The sequence below is a fragment of the Spermophilus citellus genome (assembly GCF_964194105.1).
Source record: "Spermophilus citellus genome assembly, chromosome: 12".
In the NCBI taxonomy this organism is placed as follows: domain Eukaryota; kingdom Metazoa; phylum Chordata; class Mammalia; order Rodentia; family Sciuridae; genus Spermophilus; species Spermophilus citellus.
Window position 1 is genome coordinate 92,214,445 of NC_138198.1, and position 9,335 is coordinate 92,223,779.

The following is a 9,335-nucleotide window of genomic DNA, read 5'->3' on the forward strand; positions in this document are numbered from 1 at the left end:
GACCTTCCGGCTACCAGGACCTGAAACACCACACTGTGAGAGGAGTGCAAAAAGGTGGCATCCAAGTTCCTGCAAAATCTTTGCCTTTAACTGGAAAACACATTAGCTTATCTCTCTTCCTCATTATTTCTATTCAGTGGCATTGAAAAACTGTTTTGGAGCAAGGCTTCTCCATTGTTTGGTCACTGAATAAAGTTCTTACTTCTCCCATCAAGCTATCTCTTGAGACAATGGCCTTATCAAGCAGCAGCAGAATCAGATCTTTTCTCCTTACATTGTTGTTGGTTTTTTTTTTCTTTATTTCTTTAATAGTTTTCAGTCTGAAAGATTACTTTGAATATTTCTTATAGGACAGGTCTATTAGTGATACAATCCCAAGTTTTTATTTATCTGGAAATATCTTAGTTTTTTCCTTCAGTTTTGAAGACTAATTTACAGATTGTAGGACACTGGGATGAATGGTTTGTGTTTTTGTCTTTGTTTTCTCCTTCCAGCACTTTAAATATGTTATCTTTACCTTCCAACTCTCACAGTTTCTGGTGAGAAATTAACTATGAATCCAACTGAAGATCTCTTGTACAAGAAAAGTCACTTATTTCTTCTTTCCTTTAAGATCCTCTTTGTCCCAGGCTTTTAATACACTGACTAAAATGTGTATTGGTGTAGACTTTATCTTATTTGAAGTTAAGTTTAATGTTCTTTTTTGTTATACATGACAGTAGAATGTATTTTGACATATCATTCACAAATGGAGTATAACTTCCCATTTTTGTGGTTGTACAGATATGGAGTTACATTGGTTGTGCATGCGTACATGAACATAGGAAGGTATGTCTGATTCATTCTACTGTCTTTCCCATTCCCACCCACTTCCCTTCCCTCACTCTACCCTGTCCAATCCAGTGAACCTCTCCTCCTCCCTATTATCCATCCTACCACTACCACCACCTATTATGAGTCAGCATCTGCCTATCAGAGAGAACATTTGGCCTTTGGTTTTGGGGGGATTGGCTTATCTCGCTTATAGTGATTGTCTCCAATTCCACCCACTTACTGGCAAATGCCATAATTTCATTCCTTTTGTTCCAGCCAGTTTTCTTGAAATTTTCTTTCTTCTCCTTTTATTCTTGGAATCCTCATGTGGGAATATTTGTTCATTTCTTGTAATACTTTGAGAAACCAGCCTCTACCTCAGATCAAGCCTGTCCAAGGAAGGGGGCATGACCCTTGTCCTTGGAAAGACCCACAGAGCACTCCTAGGCACATACCCACCCTGCTGAGTTGTTATCTACAAATAACAGGAGAGATCTGCTGCACCAGGTGTCCCTGACTCAGGCTAGGTTGGAACCCATAGCAACCTACAATCAGCATGAGACAGAGAAAATACCTGGGATGCCAGATGACCCTCCCAGTAGTTTATGGTGGTTGGTAATATGTTGGGAAACCATGTAGTTCAGCATGTACTCCCCTCGTGGCTTAAACCAGTCAGTTCAAACAAATCCCCCTCTTGTACTAACCAATCACCCCTACCCAACTTGTTCCTGCCAGTGGATGTGCTAGTCATGTTTTAGAGTTGTTTTATGATTTTCCCGCAGTGTGTGATGATTTGCTAAGAGATGCTATGATGTATGTGAAGTCCCTGTCTTCCCCAAAGAGTGTATAAAACTGCTGCAAACCCTGGGCTCAGGCCTCTCAGCATCACCAGTTGCTGTGTGCGCGGAGGACTGAGCTAGCTCGCAATAAACACCTCTTTGCTTTTTCTGCGTCTATCGAGATGATCAAAAGCATTCAACAAAGTACAGCATCCCTTTATGTTCAAAACTCTAGAAAAACTAGGGATAACAGGAACTTACCTCAAAATTGTAAAAGCTATATATGCAAAGCCTCAGGCTAGCATCATTCTAAATGGGAAAAAACTGAAGGTATTCCCTCTAAAATCTGGAACAAGACAGGGATGCCCTCTCTCACCGCTTCTATTCAATATAGTTCTCGAAATACTGGCCAGAGCAATTAGACAGACAAAAGAAATTAAAGGCATTAAGATAGGAAAAGAAGAACTTAAATTATCACTATTTGCAGATGATATGATCCTATACCTAGAAGACACAAAAGGGTCTACAAAGAAACTACTAGAGCTAATAAATGAATTCAGCAAAGTGGCAGGATATAAAATCAACACGCATAAATCTAAGGCATTCCTGTATATCAGCAACAAATCTTATGAACTGGAAATGAGGAAAACCACCCCATTCACAATATCCTCAAAAAAAATAAAATACTTGGGAATCAACCTAACAAAAGAGGTGAAAGATTTATACAACGAAAACTACAGAACCCTAAAGAGAGAAATAGAAGAAGATTTTAGAAGATGGAAACATATACCCTGTTCATGGATAGGCAGAACAAACATCATCAAAATGGCAATATTACCAAAAGTTCTCTATAGGTTCAATGCGATGCCAATCAAAATCCCAACAGCATTTCTTACAGAAATAGATAAAGCAATCATGAAATTCATATGGAAAAATAAAAGACCCAGAATAGCAAAAGCAATTCTAAGCAGGAAATGTGAATCAGGAGGTGTAGCGATACCAGATTTCAAACTGTACTACAAAGCAATAGTAACAAAAACAGCATGGTACTGGTACCAAAACAGGCAGGTGGACCAATGGTATAGAATAGAGGACACAGAAACCAATCCGCAAAATTATAACTATCTTATATTCGATAAAGGGGCTAAAAGCATGCAATGGAGGAAGGATAGCATCTTCAACAAATGGTGCTGGGAAAACTGGAAATCCATATGCAACAAAATGAAACTGAATCCCTTTCTCTCGCCATGCACAAAAGTCAACTCAAAATGGATCAAGGAGCTTGATATCAAATCAGAGACTATGCGTCTGATAGAAGAAAAGGTTGGCTCACATCTACATATTGTGGGGTCGGGCTCCAAATTCCTTAATAGGACACCCATAGCACAAGAGTTAATAACAAGAATCAACAAATGGGACTTACTTAAACTAAAAAGTTTTTTCTCAGCAAGAGAAACAATAAGAGAGGTAAACAGGGAGCCTACATCATGGGAACAAATTTTTACTCCTCACACTTCAGATAGAGCCCTAATATCCAGAGTATACAAAGAACTCAAAAAATTAAACAATAAGAAAATGAATAACCCAATCAACAAATGGGCCAAAGACCTGAACAGACACTTCTCAGAGGAGGATATACAATCAATCAACAAGTACATGAAAAAATGCTCACCATCTCTAGCAGTCAGAGAAATGCAAATCAAAACCACCCTAAGATACCACCTCACCCCAGTAAGATTGGCAGCCACTATGAAGTCAAACAACAACAAGTGCTGGCGAGGATGTGGAGAAAAGGGTACTCTTGTACACTGCTGGTGGGACTGCAAACGGGTGCGGCCAATTTGGAAAAGAGTTTGGAGATTCCTGGGAAAGCTGGGAATGGAACCACCATTTGACCCAGCTATTGCCCTTCTCGGACTATTCCCTGAAGACCTTAAAAGAGCATACTACAGGGATACTGCCACATCGATGTTCATAGCAGCACAATTCACAATAGCTAGACTGTGGAACCAACCCCGATGCCCCTCAATAGATTAATGGATAAAAAAATGTGGCATTTATACACAATGGAGTACTACGCAGCACTAAGAAATGACAAAATCATGGAATTTGCAGGGAAATGGATGGCATTAGAGCAGATTATGCTAAGTGAAGCTAGCCAATCCCTAAAAAATAAATGCCAAATGTCTTCTTTGATATAATGAGAGCAACTAAGAACAGAGCAGGGAGGAAGAGCAAGAGGAAAAGATTAACATTAAACAGAGTCATGAGGTGGGAGGGAAAGGGAGAGAAAAGGGAAATTGCATGGAAATTGAAGGAGACCCTCATTATTATACAAAATTACATATAAGAGGTTGTGAGGGGAATGGGAAAAAAATAAGGAGAGAAATGAATTACAGTAGATGGGGTAGAGAGAGAAGATGGGAGGGGAGGGGAGGGGGGATAGTAGAGGATAGGAAAGGTAGCAGAATACAACAGTTACTATTATGGCATTATGTAAAAATGTGGATGTGTAACCGATGTGATTCTGCAATCTTTGTAACGTTTTGAATAACCAGTAAAAATAAATAAATAAATAAATAAACGCCTCTTTGCTGCTTACATCGATCTTGGTCTCTGGTATAACAAATTCCCTTTGGTTTATTGGATATATTTCATTTTCTTCATGCTCTAGTCTTCCATTTCAGACTGGATATTCTCTATGGACCAACCAAGTTTACTGATTTCTTTCTTTTGCTTGCTCAAATCTGCTGTTGAATCCCTTTAGTAAAGTTTATAGTTTCAGTTATTTTACTTTTAGTTCCAGAATTTGTTTAATTTTTATAATTTCTCTCTTCATTGATATTCTATATTTGTTCAGACATCATTCCCTGGTTTCATTTAGTTCATTATCTATACTTTCCTTTATTTCATTGAGTACCCTCTTTTCTTTCTTTTTTTTTTAAAGAGAGAGTGAGAGAGGAGAGAGAGAGAATTTTTAATATTTATTTTTTAGTTCTCGGCGGACACAACATCTTTGTTGGTATGTGGTGCTGAGGATCGAACCCGGGCCGCACGCATGCCAGGCGAGCGCGCTACCGCTTGAGCCACATCCCCAGCCCAAGTACCCTCTTTTCTAAACTGTCCAAATTCTCTGGGCTTCCTTGTGTATAGTTTACAGTTTATATTAGTTCGTTTTCTTCTTCTCCTTCTCCTTTTTCTTATTTTTCTTGTTATAAAGAGGCCAAACTTTTTTTCCTCATAGTTTCTATGAAAAATTTCACATAATTTCTAATTTCAAACTTTCTATTTTGCTGTTCTATTTGTTGTAGAAAACTGGACATTTCTCATATTTTAATGTGAAATCAAAATTAGATTACCTTCCCTTATTAAATTTGTTTTCCCTGTTTGTTCTGAGCTGCTGTTTGTTTAATGACTCTTCTATAGACTTCTGAAATGTCTTTATTCTTTGTCATGAGTGACTAATGAAATCTGTTTTCTTTGCTAACTGATGAGCTACTGTTTTGTCTGAGTTACTTTATATGCCTGAAAACAAAGAAAGCAAAAAATAAAATAAAAAGTTCTCCCAATCTTAGCAGACACCTCTATGCAGAGATGCTCTAGTTGGAGGTAGAAAACTGGGGAATTCTTCAGTATTTTCTGAGCATATTTCCAGTCCTCATCATATCTGTGTCTTTTTGGACTTGCCAATCTATTGGAAGCTTTGAGACCTCTATTCTTTCTATCTCCCTTTCTAAGGGGCTGAGGATCAAACCCAGTGCCTCACAGGTGCTAGGCAAGTGCTCTACCACTGAGCTACAGCCCCAGCCCTGTCCTAGGCATTTTGATCTGTCTACTGCTCATTCCAGTTTTTATCCATTACCCCAGGCTGTTGTGGCAAGTTTGTGACTTTAAATGCTTTCAGAAAACACTGCCTGAAAACTAGCCCAGCCCTGTGATTGCTCCACATGAGGAAAAACAAAGGCAAGCCTTTGTGCTGGTCTTTGAGGGACTTGTCAGGCAGGTCAAGGCACTCAAAAGAGCTATCTGGAAATAAGGTCCCTCATGTTCCCTCTGGCACTAGTAATTTCTACCACAAGTGTGAGATACTCTCTTCCTGACTACCCCTGATACAGGGATAGTATCACTGTGAGCAGGTATTTTAAAAACATCATGGTGCTCTCCTAGTACAATGCATCAGATTTGATAAGATTTTCCTTGGTTATCCTAATTTTTTTTAGTGGAGTCCAGATTATCACAAATGACAATTCTAATGTATTTATTTATTTTTTTTGACAATTTTCTTGTTGTTTTTCTGTAGGAATGGAGTCTTAGAAACTCTTATGCTGTCATTTCCAGTAAACTTCATCTTTATATTTTTAAAAAGTGTATTTTAAAATTTAATGTGAAAAATCCTACATTCAATTTCCTACTCTCTTTGAAGTCAACTGCAGATTATCAAAATTTCAACATGAACAAAAAACAATAAAAGAAGCATGAAAGTTTCTTACCATTCTGCAAAAGAAGTTTCAACCTGTCAAAATAAAAGATCTCAATAAAAGTCAAATTTTAAACATCTCAAAAAACAATTGGTAAACTTCACTTAAACTTGAACTCACTGACAAATTAGTCTGTTCTCTACTTCACATACCTCCTATAGTTTGGTAAAACTATGCTCTGTTGATTCCCAAACCAACTCCAATCTTTCTATGATTACTCACACCTAATTTTTTTCACTTTTCACTTCTGTGTTTCTAAATATTACCCATTCATCAAAGGCCAATTCAAATGCTGCTTATTCCCCCAAAGATTTTCCACCCAATAAGAAATGCATGAAATCTATTGAATCTTAATTTACTACCAAATAATGGCAAATATAAAATTATACACAAGTTTCACATATATATTTAATTTTCCATAATATTATGCTTCTTCTGGACTTCAAATTCCTTGGCAGGGGTCCTATTCTACAAATATATCTTAACAATAATGTGGCCTGTAAAAGTCACACATTAAAAAAACCATAGAGCTATAAAATCAGAATGGTACATATTTTATAAATGATTTTTATTAATTAGTTATACATAACTAATTGTTTTAAGTTCCTATAGCCTACCAAAATCTGGTTACACACAAACATACACACACACACACACACACACACACACACACACACATGCACGCACACACCACCAACAACAAAATAAATAATCAGTGTATATATATTTTAGGAGAATTTTCAGAAATAGAAAGCAGCAAATTAGATTGATAATGAAAACAGACCAAAACAAATTCACTTCACAACACACAGATGAAAACTGTTTCAGGATAGGGCCAAGGCTCTGTGTAGCTCCTAAGGAAATCAGCATGCAAAAAAAATAAATAAATAATAAAGACTTAAGATTCTTCACATTCACCTGTAAATGCTCAATGAGTATTTAAAAGCAAGATTAAAACTGCCTCAATTTTGCATCTGTCTTCTTTATTCTGAGTCTCTTGGATTCCAGAACAAATGTTTTAATCCATAAACATCCTGGGATGATTCTAAACTCCCTGTTAGGCCACAGTAACTTTCTCAGTACCAAAAAGGCACTGCCTGACTAATCCTGAGATAATGATATACCACCACCATGCCTGACCAAGATCACCTGCTTTTCCAGCTGTGCAAACCTCCCCAGCCATGTAAAGCTCAACCCTTGCTTACATCCCCCTTTCTGTAAAACCTCATTGTCATCCCCTCAAAGTCAGGGATAGGGATGCAGATCCTCTGGTCTTCCTGGTGTCACAACACTTATTAAAGGTCCTTTCCTGATTTTCACCATTACTTCTTCTGCTTAGTTTTTGGATTGGGCAGTGGGACCTGATTTGTTTGGAACTCCAGAATCCAGCTTCTGACCTACAACTCCCAGTATCAAGAGTAAGTAGATGGTAGTCAAAGTAAACAATTGAAGAAATGAAGTGTTTGAGATGAATGAGTCCTGTTGCTTTGCATCCAAAGAATCCAGAATGCAGGGCTGAAGATGTGCCTTCTAGTTGTTGCCACACATAAGATCTCTAACCATGTGGAAGATTTATCTAAAATGGAAAGGTTGGGCAAGCATGGAATTGATGGTTCTAGAGAGAAGTAAAGAAAAATCTACAGAACTAGGCTAGATTCTCACAGTGGGCACAAGGGTAGGTGATTACAATAAATAAATAAATGCAATTAATTCGGGAATAGACAGACCACTGCAAATTGCTTTCCTTAATATACTATCTCTTATTTCAAAGAACCCCAGTAAAATGCTCTATTTAGGTGATACAAAACTTTGATATAGAGATACCCAAGAAATGCTAAAAACCAACCAAACAAACATAAAAGCCCAGAAACACATGCTTGAAACCAATAGTCAGTCCAATCTGTCACTTACAAATTTAAAGGACAATGAAAATTATACAAGTACCTAAAGAAAGATTGTAGTATAAAAAATTTAAAAAAACACTATGTACAACCAGAGGAATGAGAAGTTATGCTCCATTTGTGTAAAATGTGTCAAAATGTACTACTTTCAGGTATAACTAATTAGAACAAATAAAAAAGCAAAAAAAAATTCAAAGAAAAAATAAATATGTATGAAAACATTTTTGAAAATGAGAAAATTTACTTCAGATGTAATATAAATACTGGAATGAACAAAAGTTAATATCATAATAAACAAATTCAAAGCATATGTCTTTATTCTTTATAGTATCCAAAATACAAAAATGAAACTTATTACAAGACCATCATTATTCAAATATGGACTAGCTTAAAATAAGTGATGATTACAACAGAACATCATAGGATGAAAAATCTACATATATAAGAGAATCTAGTTTGTTAGAAAATTTACATTTCAAACCAATGGAGATGGAAAATTCAATGTACACTGGGATAATTTCAATTTCATGTGGAAAAAACTAAGTATCATATTTACCTCACTCAATAAGCAACCCTCAAATGGTCTAAAGAGCTAAATACAAAATGTAAAAATTATACAAATTTTAATAATCTTGAGATTTTTTTAAACAATTCAAAAGTGCTAGCATTTGTATGAATCTATGATTTGTGTAACCAGATTTTCAATAAAATCCACTTTTCTATATTAAAATTTTTCTGTATTAAAAATGATTATAGTTAAAGGACTAGTAAAAGTGAATAAAATAAAATAAAGTTTGCAATTAACATTGCAAACAAAAGATTAGTATTAATGTTTCTAAAAACATGGAAATGCAACAGATGAGAAAAATGGAAAAGATATATAAATAGAAGTTAACAGAAAATTAAATGCAAAAGAAACTTTATATGGCTAATTGATCTATGGGTGTGCACGTGTGTGTGCATGTACACAATTACACACATGCACAGATATATTAATGTGTTGCAGAATCAATAATTTAACATTATCTATTCAGTAATTTGCCTATCTTTCCTAATACGTCCCACTCAGTCTTCTCAAAACAGGTTTTGGCGTTTGCTATTCTGCTGGAATTTTCTTGTGCTAATAGTATAATAGATATAATTGGAGTTTAAGAAACTCTAAAAGAGACTAAATTCCTCTTCATAATAAAAAAAATGGGTGAATATAGTTTTATTGACAATCCCAGTGAATATTTTCACATATATAATAAGTTATTCTAAAATATGTGTAAGAACTATGTATCAACAATATTGAAAATAACTAAAAGAAAAAAAAATCTTCCATGCCAGATCTCAAAGCATATTTTTAAGCAAGCAAGGGAGTG